This window comes from Ovis canadensis, chromosome 3 (assembly GCF_042477335.2).
Source record: "Ovis canadensis isolate MfBH-ARS-UI-01 breed Bighorn chromosome 3, ARS-UI_OviCan_v2, whole genome shotgun sequence".
Classification (NCBI taxonomy): domain Eukaryota; kingdom Metazoa; phylum Chordata; class Mammalia; order Artiodactyla; family Bovidae; genus Ovis; species Ovis canadensis.
This window is the reverse complement of record NC_091247.1, coordinates 24,799,123-24,824,782: the sequence shown is the minus strand read 5'-3', so window position 1 is coordinate 24,824,782 and position 25,660 is coordinate 24,799,123.

Here is a 25,660-nt window from a genome sequence, read left to right as displayed (position 1 = left end):
CCTGAGTGTTCATTGGAAGGACTGATGCTGAAGCTGAACCTCTGATACTTAGGCCACCTGATGCAACATGCTGACTCATTTGAAAAGATCCTGATGCTGGGAAAGATTTAAGGCAGGAAAAGAAGGGGACGACAGAAGATGAAATGGTTGGATGGCTTCACTGACTCAATAGACATAAGTTTGAATAAGCTCCAGGAGTTGGTGATGGACAGGGAGGCCTGGTGTGCTGCAGTCCATGGGATTGAAAAGAGTTGAACAAGACTGAGCGACTAAACTGAACTGAACTAGTCATTTTGGAATTAACCAAGGTTTTCTTTGTAGCCTAATATCTAAGTCTGAATTCCCCCCAAAAGCAGATCCTAATGCTAAGACTCGGGCACAGATAGTTCATTTAGGAGATGGCCCCGGAAAGCACGGGCTGGGAGACAGAAGGAGATGGGCCAGGAGGAGCATGTAATAGCAGATGCTTCATTGAGAAACTTGCTTCTGAGGACAAGTGTAGCCCAGTCCTTCTGAACACTCTCTAGGGAACTGTACAGAAACTCCCAAATACTGTCTCTCCGAAGGACTGAATGCTGAGGCTGCATCTGTGCATGGACTGAACAACCTTTCTTCATTTCAGAGAAAGTCAGGAAATACAAAGGTGGAGAGAGAGAGTTCAACCCCCAGCAGGCCACCAATCATGTGCTTACAAATTGCCCACTGCAGCCACCGCTGACATCTTGGATAGGCCTAAGCGATCTGGTGCAGGGACCCATCTTGTAGGTTGCACATAAAATCATCTCCATTTGTTAAGTGTGCCAATGGTAAGGATTTTTTTTTTTTTGCTTTTTTTTAAAGACTCTTGGAGTATAATTTCCAGTCTTTGATTCTAAATTTGTATCAAGGTGTAGCTCAATACTTCACAAGGCCGACAGCTCTATTCAGGAATATACGATCGTACTGCCATTACAAAAGACAGAGGTGAAGGGGGTAGAACCTTCTTATTTATCAGATGGTAAATATTAATCAAATTTATTTGGCTAAGAGTTTCTTTATGTCAAAGTGTAACTTGAATAGTAAATAACTCTCTAATACTGATTATGAACAGATGGAATAGATACAATCTGAAATCATCGGCATTAATAATTAACTGGAAGTATATTTTCCCTATTATTACAAATAATAGCAGATTTTATAAAGTAACTTATCTAGATAGAAATAATAACCCCATAAGAAATTATATTTGTAATATTTTATGATTGGAAGAGAAAACTTGAATGTCTCTTTTTACTTAAGAGATTTGGAATGTTTTCTTTGGTTTCAATATAACTTGTTATTATACCCTATACTACTTCTGAAAAATCATCCCAAAGGGTTTTGGATTGTCCCATGATATGATAAAGTCAGCATAAAATTAATTGTGGCAAGTTAGGAACGTGCATTTATAAAAACAGAAAGGGGAGCTAAATAGAATATATCAGTTCAGTTCAGTCGCTCAGTCGTGTCCGACTCTTTGCAACCCCGTGAATCACAGCACGCCAGCCCTCCCTGTCCATCACCAATTCCTGGAGTTTACTCAAACTCATAAATAGAATATATAAAGAATATCTAAAAATATTTAGGACAGATGATGGATTAACACTGCTACTGGTAATTGGGGATCTTATGTAACATAAGATGTTACAGATGGTAGGAATTACAGATATGAAAGGTCTGACTCTGACAGCTTTTGCCAGTGTTTTTAATAAATGTCCCCTTCTAGCCTTAGACAGAGTTGAGCTGTTTGAGAAGCAGCCATGCATGGTATGCTGACTTAAACTACCTGTTATTAACTCATCTTGTAACCTCAAGATAGCTAGACCATACCTGTGGAATTGTAGTTTTCCTTGTACGATGCAACTTTTTCAAAGGGTTTTCAAATTAGCATCTCAGGATTCTTGTGGTGATAAGTGAAGATCACTGACCCCTAGATAAAAGGGAGTAGGTTCTCAGTGAAAACATCCTTCATTTCTTACGCAGAATTCAGTCACTTATTTCTCATTGCTCATTTACTGAGTTACTTAAACTGAGTATAAGCCCCATGTGCTAATTGCCAAGGGTATGGTTATGAAAGTCAGGGAATTAATAGTCTAGTGAGGGGACATAAATATGATTCAATTTGATAATTATTATGATAGAGATAATTGCAAAGTTACATGTTAGGAAGGACATGGGAAACCTAACCTAGCCTAATTGGCTTGGATGGAGTCAGAAAGTTACTCCTGGCAAAGGCAGCTGAGGTTTGAAAACCAGAGGGAGACCTCCAGAAGGACCAGGGCTAAAGGGAGATTGTTTCAGATAGGAATAGCATCACGTGCAAAGGTAAGAGACCATAATACCAGCAGGGGCTTTGTATGGATGGAGCACATGGTTTTGTTCTCCCCTCTCCCCGGGGGTGAGAGATAAAAGATGAGAACCCAATGAGAGGGAGGCCAAACAAGAAAGTGAAAGGTTAAGAGAGTGATAGGAAGATATGGAAAGACTTTTTGAGAAGTGATGTGGTCAAATCTATGCATTCCAGAGATTACTCTGACTTCTGTGTGGGAGGACAGTCTGGAAAATATAGACTGAAGAGAGGAAACCAACAATTTGTAAGGGAACAAATAAGTATAAATGCTTATAATAGCACATACCAAGAGCTAGACTCAGTGAATTATGCAGATTAACCTCTCTACACGATCCCTGCTGCTTAATAAATCCCATTTTTACAATGGAAAAAATTGAGACCCAAAGAGATAAAGTGAATGATTCAGGTTCTCAGAGCTCTAAGTGGCAAGTCTGGGATTCCAAACCAGGCAGCTGAGTTCCAGAGTTCATGCTCTTAATCTCCATGCTAGGGAAATGTGCCTGTTAATGGGCTATCACTGTGTGTAGGCAGTGGTTCAGCACTTAGCATAATTTATTACTCTTCACAGCAATGGCTCTGAGTAGGTGATAGTATTATCCCCATTTTACAGATGAGGAAGGTGAAGCACAGAGAGGTTGGAAAAGTTTCCCAAGGGCACACAGCTAAAAAAGGTCAGACTGAGGCTGGGGACCCAGGCTGTCTCATTCAGAGCCTTTTCTTTTAATTACTATGATCTCCCCATCAACAAGTGGTTGCTGGAATTTCAGAGAGATTCTAACTATTGAAGCAGAAACTTACCTGATATAAAGCCCTCATCCATGTTAGAAATTTAAAGATTCAGAAAGAGTTAAAATCATCTGCCAAGACTGGAATCTTTATTTCTTTTGACATGACCAGACTTGCTGATTTCCCTGACTAGAATCTTCCTTACTAGGTTCTGAGCTTTTTGAGGAAAGGGACCCTAAATTATTTATCCTTGTATTCCAGATGCATATTAAATAGGACATAAGAAATGGCAACCCACTCCAGTATCCTTGCCTGGAAAATCTCATGGACAGAGGAACCTGATAGGCTGCAGCCCACAGGGTCACAAAGAGTCAGGCACGACTGAGCGACTAACACTTGGTTACTTACTTAAGAAAGTTAATTAAGGCAACCCAACCCGAAAGTGTTTCAGCATAGGCAAGGAGGTCTTTGAATAAAAAAAGAAGTATCTGACTGTTCAGGGTGCTACAGCCACTAACCACATGTGACTTTGTTGTTTTTCAGTCACTCAGTCATGTCGGACTCTTTGCACCCCATGGGCTGCAGCATGCCAGGCTTCCCTGTCCTTCACTGTCTCTCAGAGTTGCTCAAAATTATGTCCATTAAGTTGGTGATGCCATCCAACTATCTTATCCTCTGTGGTAGTCTTCTCCTCCTGCCTTCAGTCTTTCCCAGCATCAGGGTCTTTTCCAGTGAGTCGGCTCTTTCCATCAGGTGGCCAAAGTATCGGAGCTTCAGCTTCAGTCTCAGTCCCTCCAAATCAGATAAAATTGACTAAATTTTAAAATTTAATTCCTCAGTCCTGCTAGGCACATTTCAAATGCTCAGTGGTCACATATAATAACTAATGTGGTGACACACAGAGAGAGCATTTCCATCATGGCAGAAAGTTCTACTGAAGACAAACTACATGGCCAAAAGTTCTATGGAGGAGAGCTTGCATGTTACCCAGGTATTGAAATGTCACTGTCAAAACCTCCTGGGCAATTTTTCACAAAGTGGTTTCCTGGGTTCTATCCCAGACCTACTGAATCAGAATTTCTTTGCAAAGAGTCAAGGAATCCTAATTTTCCATGTGTGTCTATATGGTTTATTTTAAGAAAAACTGGCTTAGATCTTTGGACTTCCATATTGTTGCCTAAAAGCCCTTTTGTTCAAATGAAAGTTTAACTAGAGTGCCAGCAGGCAAAACAAACACAAGCAGGGCTTCTTGACTCGGAGAGGAGAATGGGTCTGGATAACTATTTGCCCACTGCCTAATCTCCATGGAACACTGTAGAACAAAGACATTGAAATTCATGGTTTGAAAACTACTGGTCCAGAGATTATAGGAGCTTCCCAGGAACTCCAGGGCGTTGACTCCCCAGAGAATGGGACTTCCCTGGTATATCAGCTGGTAAAAGAATCTGCCTGCAATGCAGGAAACCCTGATTGGATTCCTGGGTCAGGAAGATCACTTGGAGAAGGAATAGGCTACCCACTCCAATATTCTTGGGCTTCCCTGGTGGCTCAGATGGTAAAGAATCTTCCTGCAATATGGGAGACCTGGGTTTGATCCCTGGGTTGGGAAGATCCCCTGGAGGAGGAAATGGCAACCCACTCCAGTATTCTTGCCTGGAGAACTCCGTAGACAGAGGGGCCTTGCAGGCTCCAGTCCATGGGGTCTCAAAGAGTCAGACACAACTGAGACACACGTGGCCCTAAGTAAACTCAAAATTGAATCTTGAGCCTTGGGGACTCCACAGTCTAGGGACTGATATATTACAGAGCTAGGGCAAGCAAAGCTTCATGAGGTGGCGAGCAGATATGAATGGATGGTTGAGAAATGATGTCACGTAATCTCTGAAGACTTGACCTAGATCCAGGATAGATTTCAACACAGATGTTATGCTCACCCGTCACTCAGTCAAAGCACAGGCACTCATGGAAGGGGAAAGGGAATCCTTTACCAAGTGGGTCTGGACACAGTAATGCCTCCTGATGGGTTCTTGAAGTTGGCCCACTTTTTTACAGGAGTCAATTATTTCATTCACCTGCAGTAAGTCTTGTGCTGACATTTTTATCCGTTAATGGAGTTTCCAAACTCACTGTGCCATCTGTAAGAGATGAGGGCCATGCAACCATGGGAGAGACAGGCATCTAGGCACCCTCATTCTTTTACGCAATGTTCAACCTAACGTAGTCATTAACATCTTTGTGGAACACTTTACCCGGTGATGTCAGATCATGTCTGTAATGATGCCACTAAAGCAAAATCCTTGTAGGTGACATTTTTTTATCCTTTAATAAAATGCATGTGCTTTTGGCCCCAAGTGTTTCTTCCTCTGTATGAGCCATGGTTGAGCGCTGGTGTTGAAGGTCAACCATGCATAGAGATATGTTTACTGAGTCTCATCCATTGTCTTGCATCCTTTCAGCTCTGACATTTTATAGCATGCATGTTGCAGTAATGATGGCGAGGGCCTGGAATGAACGAATGAACAAAACACAGACAGAGGTTATTCTTTTGAATGGTTTTTATTTTCAGGGTTTCATTTGTAAATTGCAGAGCATACCATATTTATTTAACTTAATCTATCAGGATGACACTTCATTAAATTAAGAAATTTTAATTAACTAATGAAGATTTCATTGTCTATCCTTTTTATGTTCACATTAGGGTAGGCCATTTTGATGACAACGTTTATAGCTGTAATTAAATATTTCTAATAGGTTTAGTTTAAATTTGCAAATAATAAGGCATATTTCATCTTTATTTTATTATTCATGGCATATCCAATTTAGCCTTGTGGCAGTCACCCAGCTTTATGTGTCTTCTCTTATTTCTTTTCTCAAGTCTGTGCTTTACTTCAGACAAAAGTTTGAAGTACTGATAAATCAGGGTTATAATATCCATGAAATTTATCAATGGATCCACGAGCAAAAGAAACCCTCCTTTTCTTGCTGTGGTCTGTGGAGTAAGGCCACCCCAAGTGACCACCTCACATACATAACTCACAGCTTGATTAGCGTAAATCCAGTGGGTGACAGCTTGGCATGTATCCTTGAGTGTGACACCATTCAGAAATGCCCTTTCTTGGCGTTCCTAAGGGAGGGTCATTCTGCTAATGTCTGTATACCCCAGTGGTGAGGAGCTTATTATTCCAAAGGAACATTGGTCAATCAACTATTTGACATTGATTTTTAATGCAGTCTTCCTATTAATTAAAATATATCTTATTTTTACCTTACCTTCATTTATTTCTGGATCTATTTTGGGGGTCTTCATTCATTATTCAAGTATTTATTTACTTTCCATTACATTCCACTGGAAGGAACAGAATGGATATAAACTGAGGCCAAACAAAGTGAGTTTATTCCCAGTTTCCAGAGGTCCAAGGACACTGACTAAGCCCTTAACATGCTTCTCTTCTTCCCCTCTTTCCTTCAGCTCTCCTTCCTGTGGCCGTCGTCCAGCTCCTTCACCTCCCGTCTTTTTCCTTCAGTTTGTGATGGTGACCAACCTACTGCTGAAGGCTGGATCCCTGCCTGTTTTCTGTTGTCTCTAACACAACGCGCCTCTATCAGGAGCTCCTTTTATTACCAAAGATATAAATCAGATCATCCAAGACAAGAATGGAAGAGAATCTCCTCTTGCAAGGTCAGCTAGACTTTTCGGCCCCCGCTGTCCCACTGAGTCACTCACCCATAGCACTGATTCCACTGTCTCCAGCTGAAAAGCAGCTCAGCTTCTGGAGGGAAGATCCAACATCAGATGGTGACAGATTGTAACGCACCCTGACCTGGAGCCAGACACAGCGCATCTCCTCCTCTCTGCCATGCTCCTTGCCCTGAGAGGATTGTTGTTCTTTAGTGGCATTTTTGACTAATCAACTGTGACAAATGCTCAGAAGACTCAAGCAAGACAATATTATGAACATCAGTGTCCAAAAGGCTGAATAAAGAGAGTAGTCCACTGCTTTTACTTACAACGCTGATGATAATTGGGTGACCTCTTCTGAGAGGTCTACTGTATCTTGTCAAAGTCCTGTTGCTGTGATAGTCAGACTTTGGTATGGGTGTTAGCAAAACTTCCAGGGTAGGAGCAGCATTTCTCCTAAAAAAAAAAAACGGGCCATTTCCACCCAGCCACCTGGGGAAAGAAGTCTGTTCCTCAAAACTAGAATCAATGAGGAGGTTAATGTGCAGCTGTAGTGATTCCTAATGTTTGGAGACTGAATGCTCTTGGATCCAGACCCTGGTGATGGTAAATGCTGAATGTGCTGGGCTCCTGGGAGTAAAATGTGAAGTTCAGGCCTACCATGTGTTAGGATCTAGAAAGGAGGTATGACAGCCCTGGGCATAGACTGAAGAAGCTGAGTCAGTGCTCTGTTGGGATCTTGAGTTGCCCTAGGCATCTGTAGGATGTTTGACAAGCTCCGCAGTTCTCTTGATCCCTGTTTTGTGGCCACACTTTCAGCCTGGATCTAAAAACCTGCCTCTCCCATTCACTGACCTTTACTGTCTTGGCCTCCTGAAACCCAGGCATCTCCAGCTCCAAAATAGCCCTTTTCTTCCTTCAAATAAACAGTTCCTGACTCCTTCAGTCCATGAAAGTTTCTCTCTCCTGAGCACCATAGTTCTGACTTTGTGCTACTTGTTTTCCTATTGTTTCAAAGTGGCTGCCTTCCTAAGAGACTCTTTTTGATTTGCTTTCACATGGATTTATGTGGTTTTTCTCCCCAGCAGAGTCACAGTCTTTTGGAGGGTGAAATGAGACCAGAAATCCTCCGTATCTTTCCATTGTACAAATCCTACTTCTCTGTCTGGCTCACAGTTTCATAATAAGCTGTTGGAACTACCCACAATGCACAATCTAATGCTTTCTCTGGAATGCCTAGTGAAACCAATGAGTTTGACACAATCTATCACTATAGTCCACCCTCCTTGGCTGAACACCCATAAAATCCATTCCTACTCATGTTTCCCAAGTTTCTAACAATATAGTAACACAATTTTCATTTTTTCTCGGGGTAAGCTGTTTCCACCTGGGCCTTAATATGGTGCTAGTAGTAAAGAACCTGCCTGCCAATGCAGGAGACATAAGAGACTCGGGTTCTGTCCCTGGGCGGGGAAGATCCCCTGGAGGAGGGCTCAGCAACCCACTCCAGTATTCTTGCCTGGGGAATTCCATGGACAGGGGAGCTTGGAGGACTACAGTCTATAGGGTTGTAAAGAGTCGGACACGACTGAAGCAACTTAGCACTAACTATGCATTTGTTGGCAACAGAAGGTGATGGTGGTAGATTTTAAAAAGAGAGATCATCCACTATTGAAGCACCTACCCCAGGTACGATTAAATAATAAGATTTTCAGGTACAGGAATGTACGTCTGACTTCTGTGTACAGGAGAACTAGGTAAATTCAGTGCCAAGGGAAATCCACAGTGACTTGGCGGCTCAAGATTGTCAGTTGCATCCGGGGCCAACCAGATGTTCTCAATCCTAGTTTTAGTCTCCTAATCTTTCCAAATGAGTGTCTTCACTCTCACATGAGGAACTTGGCAAGACTCTGAGTTCAACTGTTACTGTAATTCAGCCACTTGCATAATACATTTTTTTGTTGATTTTTTTCACAATATCAGCCCTGCAGCTATAAGCAATAAGAACATATTTTAGAGCCATCTTGTAAGCTCTTTGCTCCTCAATCTGTGACTTGAGCTGACAGTTATAGGACTAGAGTTTGTCACTTTCTTTCTATAATTGCTCGAGCACACTCTGAAGAGTCATCCCACACCATTGTCCCCATTGTCATCATTACTGGCATACAGGCCACATCTTCAGTTGGCGCTTTAACACATTCAGCCACAGGCGACAGCTGGACTAATGGCAATGCCACTGCATGCCATGAATTGCTAGCGTCTCATTTTCTATTAGCAAAAAAATACAGCACTGCCCTCAAGTTCACCGACATAACCGAAGCAACCCTGAATCTCAATTTTGTGTATCTATCTCCTGAAACCATTCTCAGTTAGGGTTAAATCAGGAGACAGAGAACAAACAGCTATTTGAACAGCAAAAATAATAATATAAGGAATTATTAACTATAACAGTTACAGTTACTTTATAAAGGAGCAAACATTACTCTGGACTTGCCAGGTGGCGCTAGTGATAAAGAACCTGCCTGCCAATGCTGGAGACATGAGATATGGGTTTGATCCCTGGGTGGGGAAGAACGTCTGGAGGAGCTCGTGGCAATTCACTCCAGTATTCTTGCCTGGAGGATCCCACGAACAGAGAAGCCTGGCGGGCTACATTTCAAGGGGTTGCAAAGAGTTAGACACGACTGAAGCAACTTAGCATGCACACACACAAAGACTACTCTAAAGAACTTCCTAAGGCTGATAGAAATCCTCTAAGGAAGAAATAAACTTGAAAGCCTGGGGCCCTCTCTCAGCATGGAGCTCACCTCATTGAAGAAAGTGCAGTTTGTACTCTGCTGCATGGCAGCGAAGATCATTGTGTTGCTGAAAGAGCTGGTCCACAGATACCAGGCTCAGGCTGGTGGGCAGGGAGCTGCAACTGAAAGTGACCAATAGGAAATACTCCATCTAAGAACAGATAGATGGAAACAGATGAGCAGGGACCCACAGCCATGACCGGCAAGCTGGAAACCTACCACGTGTGGGGCTGACAGGGAAGCCAGTCATTGGAATGCCTGTGAGACGCACTGGGGATCTGCCCACAGATGTACCCCCACAAATCAAAGGGAAATTGTCTATAGAGGAATCACCAAAAGATGTGGGTGTTAACCCTAGTGAATGTTCCCAAATGTGATGCTGGCAGCAGAAAGACGGGAGTAAGAAGCAGCAGAATCAAGAGAGGGAGTCTCTTCCTCCTGATTTATCTCTTCAGTGCCCTCTACTGAGAGAACTAAACGTTGTGTGAATGGGTGAAGAAAATACAGAATCCCTCTCCATTAGCACAGAGCCCGCAACGAAAAGTTCTTGGGGGCTGATAGAGGATAAATTGATACCTGGCACAAAAGCATCAATTACTATGATAATAATTAACATTTTATATAGCCTTTACATGTTGTTACATAGTCTTTATATTTATGACCTTATTGCATGCTTCCAATTATTAACTGCACCCAAAGGATAAAAAGTTTGAAGTTCAAAGACATTGACTTATCCAGAGTCCCACAACAAGTAAACAGAAGAGCTGGAGTTCAAACGAGATTTTACATGCAGCATGAATTCTTCCTACTGAACATCTCACCTTCCCCTGGAAGGAGCTAGAAGAAAGGAAGAGTCCATTGATAATTTCAAGACAGCAATATTTACTGAATATCCACTACATACGAGGAACTGAGTTGGGTACTAAATATGTGGAGTAGATAAAAGAGACATGGTCTCTGCTCTAATGGTGTTCACAGTCTTCAACATGTTGACAAGTTTCATTTATTTAAAAAATAAATAGACATACAAATATTTCTGGGATGTCCCTGGTGTTCCAGGGGTTCAGAGTCTGCCTTGCAATGCAGGGGACATGGATTTGATCCCTGATTGAGGACAAAGAGCTCACATGCTGCAGAGCAGCTAGGCCCATGAACTGCATCTAAGACTCAACACAACCTAAACATGATAAATAAATATTTTTAAAAAATTCAGGTTTTGTAAGGTATAGAAGCAAAATCAAAGATACTATGTAGGTGCTTACATGGCTATTTACAATCCAAAAGCTTTTTTTTAGCTCACAGGCCATGTGGATTATAACAAAAAGTTCATGAGAGTAATGTAGAGCTTGTAGATACCTGGTCTCAATAAAGAGACATATTTTAAAAATACACATATGAGTGCAAAGGGTGAGGAGGGCACACAGGAAAAGAAATGGTTCTATCAGGGAAGTAAGAAAAGGTTCAGGGAAGATTAATTAAGATGGAGGATCATGGGAGTTGTGTCTTAGGAAGGCCATTTGGAGCAGATGGGAAGGGTGAGTTGTTAGCTGGGTGAAGAGTGGGGTGGTGGAACATTCTGGGCAGAGGTAGCAGCCCCTAGGGAGGGTGAGAACTTGATTCATTCATACACACACACACACACACACACACACACACACACAGCAGTAGAGCAGGAGCCCAGAGGGTGAGAGGGAGAGGAACACGGAGATTAAAGAAGAAGTGGGGAACCAGTCATCAGATCATCCACACATCCAGGGGTTTATGAAGAGGCAAGCCAGGAGGCAGTCAGGCCTGGGAGCAATCAGACATTGAAGAGAAGGAGGAGGAGGGGAGGGGAGCAAATTCAAGGGCAGAGCCTCAGTCAGCAGCCACGGGGGGGCTCACCTGGCTCCCCAGTCATACCCGTGAAATGCTGTTATGTGTGTCAGCCTTCAGGAAAGGCCCGCCTCCTGACCCCGCCCCCACCCCCGACCCTCACTGGCACACATTCCTTTCAGGTCTGCGCTTGATGCACACAAAGAGAATTCAAACCATCTTTCCATGTCATCATTCAATCTGTTGCTCCAGGCCTGACAGAAAGGGCATGAAAGCAACCTGACCGTCTCGCCCTCCAGAAGCTGGGGCCATTCAGGGTCCTGGAAAAGGATGGGGTGCAGAAAGCAGGAGCCCTGGTCTCATTATGCCTCAGCCTGGATCTCACCTTTCACCTTCACATCTGGGCTCTGAGGGAACAGGTCACAGAGACCAGTTGGTTCTAGCCAAGAGCACAGGCTCTAGCGTGGGACACCCTAGATTCAAACTGAGCCTTTATGTCCTCCAAAGACATAACCTTGGTCGTGTAACTAAAATCCATGCCTCACTCAGCTCCCTCATTTTCAGGGATGGGCATTGTTCTGGTATCTAACTGATGCAATTGCTGTGAGTGGTAAGTGAGTTGAGTGAAGGCTTGGAACAGTGCAAAGCACATAGAAAACAGTCCGTCAATATTTGCTATACTATCTGGGTCTTCTCTGCATCCTCCTGTTTCACAGACATGGCAGAAATCACTATCCCATTTTACAGCTGGTAGCTGAAGCTCCAATATTTTGACCATCTGAGGCAAAGAACTGACTCATTGGAAAAGAGCCTGATGCTGGGAAACATTGAGGGCAGGAAGAGGAAGGGAGTGACAGAGAATGAAATAGTTGGATGGCATCACTGACTTACTGGACATGAATCTGAGCAAACTCTGGAAAGCATTGGAAGACAGAAGAGCCTGGCGCGCTGTGGTCCATGGGATCGAAAGAGTCAGACATGACGGAGTGACTGAACAGCAACAACCTATGATGGACTGGAGGTACCATAAAATCAAGTCTCTTGCCTGAGAACATGAGGCAGAGCTGGTCCTCAAGCTCAGGCCATCTGAGCTCCAGTCTAAGACCAAACCAGTTAACACCAGACCTCAGTGAAATTACCATGGGCAAGGCGCCACCATCTTGTGGGTCTCAGTCAATGGCATAGTAAGATAAGAGAAATAGCGCTGTGGGATCTCTAAGTTCTCTTCCTGATCTGACCATTGGTGTGCCTACACTCCAATCTGGGGGCTTTGCTATGGTGGAAGTAACTCTGGTTCTGCCTGTGTGCTGTTCCTGGATGGCCCGGGCGTGGGGAGCACAGGGCAGGATCACATCCAGCGTTCTAAGCACCACTGCTTCCCCAGGCAGCACATATGTCAGCTGCCAGCCCCTGCTCTGTGCTCCAAAGTTTCTCTTGTCACATAAAATTCTCCTTTTGACACTGTTTTCCTTTAGAAAGAAAGTAAATCATAACTTTTCACTTAAGTATTTCTGCTTCTAGTCAGACCTGCTTTAGCCTGAAGTTGAAAAAGCGTATATTTGGTTGGCTCACATTTCAACTCAGTCTAATAGATATTTGCTTAAGGGGGAAAAAGGTTGAAGAAAAAAGGGAAATGTCAAAACGGAATAATAAAATGGTCCATAAACAGAAGCAGGTTTTCTGCGATACGTTACCCCGATAAACCCGATAATGGTTCCCAAATGCACTGTCCTGGGTGGATGCCAGGCGGGGCGGTGGGGGGTTCTGGGTTATTTTTAATTTTACTGTAGCCAAACCATGACCTCATCCCGAAGGAATTCTCTCCCACCAAAGAGCTGTATCGAGTTATTTGTCGGCCGAAATTCATTTGAATGTGGATTCATCGGAAACATGTGTGACCACAGATGCGGCCAAGAGGGAAATCTGGGAAAAAGTGGGATTTTCAAGGAAACCCTTCCCTTTGTTTTAATGAAACAAGCTGGTTCTTCTGGGACCTCGGGCCTTTGATACTCTCATCCCTGGGCCTGCTGCTCTCTGTGACCGCGCAGTGCCCTCAGCAGACCCCCTGCTATGTTCCTAGCAGTCCACCACCCACCAGGCAGGCCCTAGGGCAGCCCAGCCCCACCCCCTAGAAGGAATCAGGGCTTGGGCAGATGCTTTGGCCATTGCACACATAACTTAAACACAGTCAGTGCATAATACAGGCCTCGAATAATAATAGCAATCCCCACCTTTTATTAAACACCTACTATGGGCATTGCACTCAGTGCTTAGCATGTACCATTCTCTCATCCTCTCAACAAATGTAGAAAGCTTGAGGATTTCCCATTTCATGGATTAAAAAACAAAAATAGGCTTAGAGATATTAGCTCCCCAAGAACACTTGGTTATTTAGTGGCTTAATCAAATTTCCAGCCCATGCTTGGTATATCTCAAGCTTCTGCTCTAGTTACAATACAATGCTTCTGCAAACAGAAGTTGTTGCCAACACAAGTTTGTATGCCTGAAACACAGTGAGGCTAACAAACTGAGACATAGGAGTATGGAGTCCAGAAAATGTTACTGCAGGGCCAAGCAAAGAGAATGGATGGGCCATTCTCTAAAAACCAACAAACTCCCCAGTGCTTTTCAGGAAGAAGGTTTCATAGGCAAATTTTGGGGTGAGGGTTGCAGGGTGTATGACTTTCTTCTGATTAGTTGGTGGTAAGGTAACAGGGTGGTGCCCTAGGGATCTTGGGCTCAGCCTGAAGTTGCCATCCTCCACCTGGGTGGGGGCCTTTGTTCCTGCAGAAAAACTCAAAGGTATTATGAATATTCCTTGAGAAGGAACCCAGCTCCTGCTTTAATCACTACTCTATTTTTTCTTGATTATTCCTCCTTTGTTTCTGCATTTCTTCCCTTTCCTGATTAGCACTGTCTGCATCTACGCTTTGGAATTCCAGGAAGGTCAGGGAGCTTGAAGGTGTTATCCTGCAATTAAGAAACAGGGCACACAAACGAGGTTTTTGTACCTAGGAGAGCCCCACAGGGTCCTGCTCGGGTCCAAGGTCTTCAAGAGACTTGGAGAAGAGAAAGATGCCCTCAGATGGGAAGATCAGGGAAGGCTTCATGTAGGAAGTAGCATTTGGGCCCGTTTTGAAGGACAGGCAGCATTTGGACAAAAGGAGATACATTCCAGACAGAAAGAAAGTCAAGAAGAAAGGAGAAAGCATCAGGAAATGTGAACTGAATCTTGATGGGGGGGGGGAGGGGGATGGGGGTGTACAGAACCTGCTTTGACTCTCAAAGGAGAAGAGAGAGAAATGATGGAAATGCCCCATGGGGCTGCATCGAGGAGGTCACTTGGTTTTCAGATGCCTGGGCAGACTTGACCCAGAAGGAGATGGAAAAATCATTGACAAGTTTTTTAAAAGGAAATTGTCATGAGTTGTCATCTAGAAGGGATGGCGTGGGGAAGTCAGGGGCATTACAGGAAACAGCTGGGTGGAGGCAGGGCTCATGACATGGGAAAGGAGAACCAGAAAAAGAATCAAGAGGATTTAAGATCATTTTGTGGGGGGAAGAGAGGGAAAAGTCCAGGATGAACGCCAGGTCTCTGGTATGAGTGAGTGGGTCAGGGGCCAGAATCATTTACAAAATAGGAGTGAATTTGCAGGCAAAACAAGTGCATCTTGCTTTTGAACATGTTCAGCCTGAGTTATGTTAGTTCTGTCACCCCAGTTCCCACGTGGTGAGACTCAGTCACATCCCTCTCTATTTCCCCCAAGCTCTTAGCACAAGCCTCAGTGAGTATAATGCACTCAGGGGAAAGCGTTGAAGTGATCGACGGGTCCTATCACTCCCCACCTTCCCTGTGGCCAAACAGCCTTGACAAATCAACAGAGCTGGGTTTGACCACAAGCAGCCTCCAGCCTGGGCAGACAGTCGAAGCACCATGTCAGCAGCTAAAACCAGTCTCTCCATCTAGACAGAACCAGAGAAGCAGTTTTCTGAGATGCTACATGACAGTACTGGGGGTAAGAAGAGACCTGGCATGAGCATAGGAACCTGCCGTTCACCATTCTCAGCACAGTGATGGACCTGCTCGCAAGAAGCCATCCTGGCCAAAGATTCCCAAGGCCTTAGGAGGATAAGCCTGTTCAGAGCAGCTGGTGTTGTTCAGCGGCTCAGTCATGTCCGACTCTTGGTGACCTCAAGGACTGCCAGGTTTCCCTGTTCTTCACCATCTGCCAGAGTTTCTCAAATTTCTGTCCATCGAGTCAGTGATGCCAGCCAACTATCTCATCCTCTGTTGTCCCTTTCTCCTCGTGCCTTCAATCTTTCCCAGCATCAGGGTCTTTTCAAATGAGTCAGTTCTTCGCATCAGGCACCAAAAGTATTGGAGTTTCAGCTTCAGCATCAGTCCTTCCAATGAATATTCAGGATTGATTTCCTTTAAGATTGACTGGTAGGATGTCTTTGCAGTCCAAGGAGCTTTCAAGAATCTTCTTCAACAGCACAGCTCAAAAGCACCAATACTTTGGCACTCAGGCTTCTTTATGGCCTAATTCTCACATCCATACATGACTACTGGAAAAACCATAGCTTTGACTAGATGGACCTTTGCCAGTAAAGCAATATCTCTGATTTTTAATATGCTGTCTAGGTTTATCATAGCTTTTCTTCCAAGGAGCAAGAGTCTTTTAATTTCATGGCTAAAATCACGATCTGCAATGATTTTGGAGCCCCCAAAATAAAGTCTGTCATTGTTTCCATTGTTTCCCCATCTATTTGCCATGAAGTGATGGGACCAGATGCCATGATCTTAATTTTCTGAATGTTGAGTTTTAAGCCATCTTTTTCACTGTCCTCTTTCACTTTCATCAAGAGGCTCTTTAGTTCCTCTTTGCTTTCTGCCATAAGGGTGGTGTCGTGTGAATATCTGAGGTTGTTGATATTTCTCTTGGCAATTTTGACTCCAGCTTTTGCTTCATCCAGCCTGGTATTTCGCATGATGTACTCTGCATATAAGTTAAATAACCACGGTGACAATACACAGCTTTGACATACTCCTTTGCCAAATTTGAATCAATCTGTTGTTCCATGTCATGTTCTAACTGTATCTTCTTAAACTGCAAACAGGTTTCTCAGGAGGTTGGTGAGGTGGTCTGGTATTCCCATCTCTTGAAGAATTTTCCACAGTGAGGGAGGTCACATCATCAGCTTAGGTTTTCAATCAAGTTCTTTTTCCTATGCAAAGCAAACCTGTAGGGAATTAACTATTCTACTGCCTTCTCAGCAATAGAGACTCTGATACTAGGGAGAATGGTTTCCTGCAAGAGTGAAGAACAATAGTCTGCGGGTCTGGGAGCATCATGATTTTTTCTAGTGTCTAAAAACAGTCCAGAGACTGAGCCAGAACTGTGTTTGAGTGTCTCCTGCAAAGATACGGGTCAGCAGTGGCCTGCCACAGGAACAGGGGCTCTGGGTACAGCAGACCTGGATATGGCATAAACCCTCTTGGAGGAGGTCACCATTAACCCAACCATAGAGCTGCCAGAACTTACAAAGGACTGGGGAAACAGACTCTTGGAGGGTACAAACAGAACATTGTATGCACCAGGACCCAGGAGAAAGGAGCAGTGACCCTACAAGAGACTGACCCAGACTTTCCTGTGAGTGTCCAGGAGTCTCCAGTGGAAGTGTAGGTCAACGGTAACCTGCTGCAGGGTCAGGGGCACTGAGTGCAGCAGTGGGGGTATGGGACCTTTTGAAGGAGGTGGCCATTATCTTCATTACCTCCACCATAGTTTGGCCTCAGGTCACACAACAGGGAGGGAACACAGCCCTGCCCATCAACAGAAAATTGGAGTAAAGATTTACTGAGCATGGCCCTGCTAATCAGAACAAGACCCAGTTTCTCCCTCAGTCAGTCTCTCCTATTAGGAAGCTTCCATAAGCCTCTTATTTTTATCCATTAGAGGGCAGACAGACTGAAAACCACAATCACAGAAAACTAACCAAACTGATCACATGGACCACAGCCTGCTCTAACTCAATGAGACAATGAGCCATGCTGTGTAGGGCCACCCAAAATGGACGGGTCATGGTGGAGAGTTCTGACAAAACATGGTCCACTGGAGAAGGGAATGGCAAACCACTTCAGTATTCTTGCCTTGAGAACCCCATGAACAGTATCAAAAGGCAAAAAGATAGGACACTGAAAATTGAACTCCCCAGGTAGGTAGGTGCTCTAATATGCTATGTGAGATCATTGGAGAAATAACTCCAGAAAGAATGAAGGGATGGAGCCAAAGCAAAAACAACACTCCAGTTGTGGGTGTGACTGGTGATAAGCAAGGCCCGATGCTGTAAAGAGCAATATTGCATAGGAACCTGGATTGTCAGGTCTGTGAATCAAGGTAAATTGGAAGTGGTCAAACAGGAGACGGCAAGAGTGAACATAGACATTTAAGGAATCAGTGAACCAAAATGGATTGGAATAGGTCAATTTAACTCAGATGACCATTATATCTACTACTGCGGGTAGGAATCCCTTAGAAGAAATGGAGTAATCATAGTAAATGAAAGAGCGCGAAACGCAGCACTTGGATGCAATCTCAAAAATGACAGAATGATCTCTCTTTGTTTCCAAGGCAAACCATTCAATGTCATAGTAATCCAAGTCTTTGCCCCGACCAGTAATGCTGAAGAAGCTGAAGTTGAACAGTTCTATGAAGACCTACAAGGCCTTCTAGAACTAACACCTGAAAAAGATGTCTTTTTCATTATAGGGAACTGGAATACAAAAGTAGGAAGTCAGGAGATACCTGGAGTAACATGCAAATTTGGCCTTGAAGTGAAAAAGAAGCAGGTCAAAGGCTAACAGAATTTTGCCAAGAGAACACACTGGTCATAGCAAACACGCTCTTTCAACAACACAAGAAAAGACTCTACACATGGACATCACCAGATGGTCAATACCGAAATCAGATTGATTAATATCTTTGCAGCAAAGATGGAGAAGCTTAAGCAGTTAGTAGAAACAACACTGGGAGCTGACTATGGCACAGACCATGAACTCCTTATTGCCAAATCCGTACTTAAATTGAAACAAGTAGGGAAAACCACTAGACTATTCAGGTATGACCTAAATCAAATACCTGATGATTATACAGTGGAAGTGACAAATAGATTCAAGGGATTAGATCTGATAGACAGAGTGCCTGAAGAATTGTGGACAGAGGTTCTTGACATTGTACAAGAAGCAGTGAAAAAGACTATCCCCAAGAAAAATAAAGGCAAAATGGTTGCCTGAGTAGGCCTTACAAATGGCTGAGAAAAGAAGAGAAGCTAAAGGCAAAGGAGAAAAGGAAAGATATACCCATTTGAATGCAGAGTTCCAAAGAATAGCAAGGAGAGATAAGAAAGCCCGCCTCAGTGATCAGTGCAAAGAAATAGAGGAAATTAATAGAATGGGAAAGACTAGAGATCTCTTCAAGAAAATTAGAGATACCAAGGGAATATTTCATGCAAAGATGGGCACAATAAAGGACAGAAACAGTATGGACATAACAGAAGCAGAAGATATTAAGAAGAGGTGGCAAGAGTACACAGAAGAACAATACAAAAAAGATCTTCATGATCCAGGTAACCATGATGGTGTAATCATTCACCTAGAGCCAGACATCCTGGAATGTGAAGTTAAGTGAGCCTTAGGAAGCATCACTACGAGCAAAGATAGTGGAGGTGATGGAATTCCAGTTGAGCTATTTTAAATCCTAAAAGATGATGCTGTGAAAGTGCTACACTCAATTTGCCAGCAAATCTGGAAAACTCAGCAGTGGCCACAGGACTGGAAAGGTCAGTTTTCATTCGAATCCCAAAGAAAGGCAATGCCAAAGAATGCTAACACTACTGCACAGTTGCACTCATCTCACACGCTAGTAAAGTAATGCTCAAAATTCTGCAAGCCAGGATTCAGCAGTACGTGAATCGTGAACTTCCAGATGTTCAAGCTGGTTTTAGAAAAGGCAGAAGAACCAGAGATCAAATTGCCAGTATCTGTTGGATCATCAAAAAATCAAGAGAGTTTCAGAAAAACATCTATTTCTGCTTTATTGACTATGCCAAAGTCTTTGACTGTATCACAATAAACTGTGGAAAATTCTTAAAGAGATACGAATATCAGACCAGCTGACCTGCCTCTTGAGAAATCTGTATGCAGGTCAGGAAGCAACAGTTAGAACTTCACATGGAACAACAGACTGTTTCCATATTGGGAAAGGAGTCCATCAAGGTTGTATATTGTCACCCTGCTTATTTAACTTATATATATTCAACTTATTTAACTATATTTAGCTTATTTAACTTATATATGCAAAGCATATCATATGAAATGCCAGGCTGGATGAAACACAAGCTGGAATCAAGATTGCTGGGAGAAATATCAGTAAACTCAGATATGCAGATGACACCACTCTTATGGCAGAAAGTGAAGAAGAACTAAAGAGCCCCTTGATGAAAATGAAAGAGGAGAGTGAAAACGTTGGCTTAAAACTCAACATTCAGAAAACTAAGATCATGGCCTCCGGTCCCATCACTTCATGGCAATTGGGGAAACAATGGAGAGAGTGACAGATTTTATTTTTTGGGCTCCAAAATTACTGCAGATGGTGACAGCAGCCATGAAATTAAAAGACGCTTGCTCTTTGGAAGAAAAACTATGACCAAGCTAGACAGCATATTAAAAAGCAGAGATATTACTTTGCTGACAAAGGTCCATCTAGTCAAAGCTATGGTTTTTCCAGTAGCCACGTATGGATGTGAGAGATGGACTATACAGAAGGCTGAGCATCAAAGAATTGAAGCTTTTGAACTGTGGTGTTGGAGAAGACTCTTGAGAGTCCCTTGAACTTCAAGAAGATCCTACCATTCCATCCTAAAGGAGATCAGTCCTGAATATTAATCGGAAGGACTGATGCTGAAGCTGAAACTCCAATACTTTGTCCACCTGATGCGAAGAACTGACTCACTGGCAAAGACCCTGATGCTGGGAAAAATTGAAGGCAGGAGGAGGAGGAGACGACAGAAGATGTGATGGTTGGATGGCATCACCAACTCTATGGACATGAGTTTGAGTAAGCTCTGGGAGTTGGTGATGGACAGAGAAGCCTGGCATGCTATAGTCCATGGGGTTTCAAAGAGTCGGACACAACTGAGAGACTGAACTGATAAATAGCACATTGTTCATCAACTACACTCTGATATAAAATAAAAAGTTAAAACAAAATGGTGCAGGTATCATGGAAGACCTGGAAAACGAAGGAAGGATGGAGTACTCAAAGTGTCCCGTATCTACTCATGGCAGACTGATGCATGTCCCCAAATACCCTCTGTGCCCTGTGGCCCCTGATGAAAGAAAGCCCAAGGGCTTGGCACCTTGTGCCCACAGGTGCTGCACCTGTGTTCCCACATCCTTCGTCCCAGCTCTCCAGGGGTCCTTCTGGCCCTTCCCCATCTTCCCTTCAGGTCCAGCCCCCTGGTGAGGGTCTGGAGAAAGCACCACCCTGGAGTGTGAAAGATGCTCCATCCCAAAGTGTCCAGGGAGGGGACGCGCATTCCCTTCTGTCTGGTCTGGGTCAGGACCCTTTCATAAGCAAGGAACACGGTGAAGTAGACAGAGTGGCAGAGCTTAGTCTGGTGAGAGCTGGCTGCAGACAGACAAAAGTGGCCAGTGTACTCATAACCAAGAAGACTTCTCCAGGAAGGCAGGGAGGGGTGGGGGCGGCAATTATGCTGAGTCTTAAGTGATGAGTAAATGTTTCCCCTGTAGGGAGAGCAGGGGAAGGGTCTACTTTCAAAAGAGGTAAAGCTCCTATATTTGATTAGCCCATGGGCTAATCTGTACTTTTAAAGACAGAGAATTTTTAAATTACATACACACCTCCTATTTGCTGATAAGGATGGTACTCCCCCTCCCTATGCCATGACCTCAAATCCTTTTCCTTATTGTCCATCCCAGCCTTGGACAACTCAAAGGTGTTCCCCCCATCCTACAGAGGAAACAACTGAGCTTTGGGCTGAGTTTCATCGTGTTGACAGACTGCAACTTCCAACATTCCAGTTGGAACATCCAGTTCATCAGTGGTGATGGCCTCTGATTTGTCCGTCAGGGTTCCTCCATGAAGCAGTCACTGGATCCAGATCAAGCATCTTCACAGAGCACTTTTAGCTTTGGGTAGAATTACCTGTGACCTTAGCTAGCCTGCCAGTTCCTTCATGGTGGGACTCATTCATTTCCCTATCGAAAAGATTAAAAAAAAAAAAGGCAAAAAGCTGGTGTAAACAAGTGTTTGTTGAATTTAAAGTAACTGAACCTTAACCCAAGGGTAAAGAGTGAAACTGCAATAGTCTCCAGATGATCTGTGTTCTGTCGGTATGTGAAGAACACCCAGATATATGGTCTGGCTTTTGCATATTCCATCCAGATGTTTGGCTTCAGGTAGAAGCAGATTAGGAAATTCTTAATGAACAGACTAGTGTTTCTGAACATGTCCAAACTCCAGACCGCCCTGCTGTCTGTTGCACTGAGGCGGCAGGAAATTCAACATTTGGGAATAGACTGCACATCAAGGGCGCTGAATTGAGACTGCAAGAAAACACCGCATCCCGAGACTTACCCCCACGTTGATGGAGGGAGAGTGAGGAGCATCATGGCTGCAGTGGGAGGGGGCCAGAAAGCTAAGAGCCGTCCTGGGGGCAGGGCAAGATCCTGTGACCTTGAAGGTTACAGTGAGGATCTGGGTTTCCACTCTGAGTGAAATGGGGAATCGGTGTATAATTTTGAAGAGAGAAGCTACATATTACAAATTGCATTTCACAAAGAACACTCTGAAACAAACAATGTTGCAAATTAACTATAATTCCCTTTTTAAAAATGGTTTAAGAAAAATAAAAGAGCACTCTGACTTCCTTCTTGAGACTGGCCCGTGAGGTAGGCAGAAGAAAAGAGACGTGGAGAAAGGAGTTAGCAGTCTACCACCGTCATTCAGAGAAGAAATAGCAGTGGCTGGTGGTGGGAGTGCTGAGTAATGGTCAGATTCTGGTTTTATGTTGCCGTCCACTTCCCAAATGCTTGGCCTCTGACTTCGGCAAAGTGTCTGCCCAAGAATGCAGCCCTATGGACAGTGAAGTCACAACAGTTTTTATTCTCAATAAAGGAATGAATGAATAAACAAACAACAAACAAACGAAGTCAATTTGGAGGGTCTAGCTACTGGTTCTCAGAGAAATCCTTCCAAACATTTCACACTGGCCTTCACCCACCCCTATGATGGACACAGACGCTAAAGAGCAGAAGCTGTGAATCATACCCCTCATTTTGGTTTGGGACCAGAGACCTATTTTAGAAGTGGGAAAAAAAGCTAGTTAATTGGTGGATTTCCTTTTTTTTCTCCCCTGATGCTTTTTCCAATTTGTAAAAAAGAAATCACCAAAGGAAATGAAACTGGGACTGGTGATCACCCTGAATGGCATGTGAAAGAGAGGCCAGTGCCTCTAAAGAACCCAGATAGTGATAAAGGACCAGAAGGGCTGGCTGATCAGCACAGAGACCACCAGAGGGAGGCTCTGACTTGGTCAGGATCCTGGAGGGGACAGGCAGGCGCAGGGTCTCACCGGCAGTGGGGGTTCGGGCCTGATCTCAGGAAAGCTCCCCAGGTCAGCTCAGTCTGTCTGTCCCCTTCCCAGTCTGGAGCATATGAAGCACTCACTCCCCTCTCCCACACAGCAGACTTCCGGGGGATGTGGGTGCGTCAACTGGTCCAGGGCATACATAGCGTGGCTTCATCCCCGATCTCTGCTTCAAACTTGGCAGCTCCCTAGTAAGGCAGGAGTTATTATCTTCATTTTACAAAAGAAATGGAGACCCAGATTCTGGAAGTGACATACACATGATTGGTTAGCAAGTTAGAGACCCAGTCTGCTTGTCACATCGGAGGCGTCTCTCTTCAAAATTATCTGGACCTCCCAGCAGGGCCAGCAGACTCACCTGGGTGAGGGGCTAATGATGGCTGGATGTGACTATGGTGCAGTGAGAAGGTCCCTTAGCCCCTGGGGTACCAGGACAAATGGTGATTGCTTGTCACAGAAGTCCTGTAGAAACAGGTGGCCTGCTTTTTTGCCTGCCACTCTTTCTGAAGAATATGAGCTAGAGTGACTTCAACAAGCCATTTTGATGACTAGAAAACTTCTAGAAGAATGACTCTTAACCTTGGCTGCACAGAGAGAATCACTAGTGCAACCTGAACACATACCACAATGTATGTGTGTGTTAGTCACTCAGTCGTATCTGACTCTTTATGACCCCATGAACTGTAGCTCGCCAGGCTCCCCTGTCCATGGGATTCTTCAAGCAAGAATGCTGGAGTGGGTAGGCTTTCCCTTCTCCAGGGAATCTTCCCGACCCAGGAATTGAACTCGGGTCTCCCGCATTGCAGGCAGATTCTTTACTGCCCAAGCCACCAGGGAAGCTCCGTGAAGGAGGATATGAAAGAATGATTTTTAACAAGGCATTTTGGTGACTAGAAAACTTCTAGAAGAATGTCTCTTAACCTGGCTGCACAATGAGAATAACTAGTGCAACTTGAGAAAAATGCTGTCTGGATTTATCCCTTCAGTTTCTCATTTAATTGGTCTGGGTCATTTCAGTGGGGAGTTATGCTGAAAAAGCATTTCTCTCGTAAGTCATCTTTTAGGATTGGCATACCATGTTGTCTGAGTAAACGTTAAGATAACTGAAATTCTTAATTATGCATATACTCATTAAGCTATTACAAATAATATAATGTTGACATCTAAAAATATAACAGTTTTTCTACTCTCTTGGATCTGTGAATTTCCAGGAAGAGAATTAGCTGATTGAATTACGATCAGCTGATTGAAAAGGAAGAATAATTTTAAAGCTCCTGATACTTGATAAATTTATCCTTAATATAGAGATAAAGCTCCTTGATACTTTGTAATTTTAAAGCTCCTAACACTAACTGATACTTCCACGATTAGAAAGGGTATACTAATTTGTGTTCCTTTATCTTTTTATAGAAATTCCTATGTCCTGTGTTGAATCATGTTGTATACCTAACGGTAACACAATGTCAATATATCTCAGTTACAAAAAGAAAGAAAAGCCTATATCCAACTTCCAAATCACCTGAATTTTTCAATCATGGAATCTGCTTCCTTGAGAAGCATGAGCTTCTTGTTACTGGAGGTGTTTGAGTCTATCTAAAGAGCACTTCTGCTGAGCGTAAACTGATAGGCAGCCACCTCCTGGGTTTGGGGAGAAAGAGGACACAGAAAGCATCTATCCTCTCCTGCCTGTTGTTGTTGTTCAGTCACTCAGCTGTGTCTGACTCTCTGTGACCCCATGGACTGTAACCCTCTGGGCTCCTCTGTTATGGGATTGTGCAGCAAGAATACTGGAGTGGGCTGCCATTTCCTTCTCCAGGGGATCTCCTGACCCAGGGATCGAATCTATGTCTCCTGAATTGGCAGGCAGCTTCTTTACTGCTATGCCACCAGGGAAACTCATCTTGTTTGTGGTCTTGGCTAATTATGACTGCAGGGAGATCCTGGAACCACAAGACCCCCTTTAAGCAATCTTCAAACCCCCTTCAAACAGATCTAGGGTGGGAAGGAAGGTTTACCATGAAAACTACTTACAAGTATCTGGAGCAGAGACTGTGCACAGGAATCATTCATAGAACAAAGCTAGAGACAAGGCATGTGAGAACAACAACAAAGACAATGAGGGCGATAAAATGCAAAGGGTGAACTTGAGCTTCCAAGGGACTTCTCTAGGCTTGTGTTGTCCTTCAGAGAGGAGGCGCAGCCCATATTTCAGGTGGCTTTACAGTTGGTATACATTTAATGGGGAAAAAATGAAAACCCGAAATAATGCATTGTCCATCTCTTCAAAACAGGTGGCATAGGATGGCAGAAAGAGCAAGGTATATAGAGTCACACAGACCTGGCTTTGAACCAACATTCCTCCAGACTCTGTGGACTATCTACAAAGATGCCTGACTTCCTCTGGCCTCAGTAAAATGATGCTGGCAATGTTGTTGTCTCCGAGTCCCTGACATAACTAAAATATTAATTTGTATGCAAAGCACCTAGTATAAGACTTGGCACAGAGTTTACAATCAATAAGAGGTATCCATTATTACATTATTAATTAAAACATACTTACACCCTTCACTTTACACGGAGGTAATTAAATGGTGTGAATGA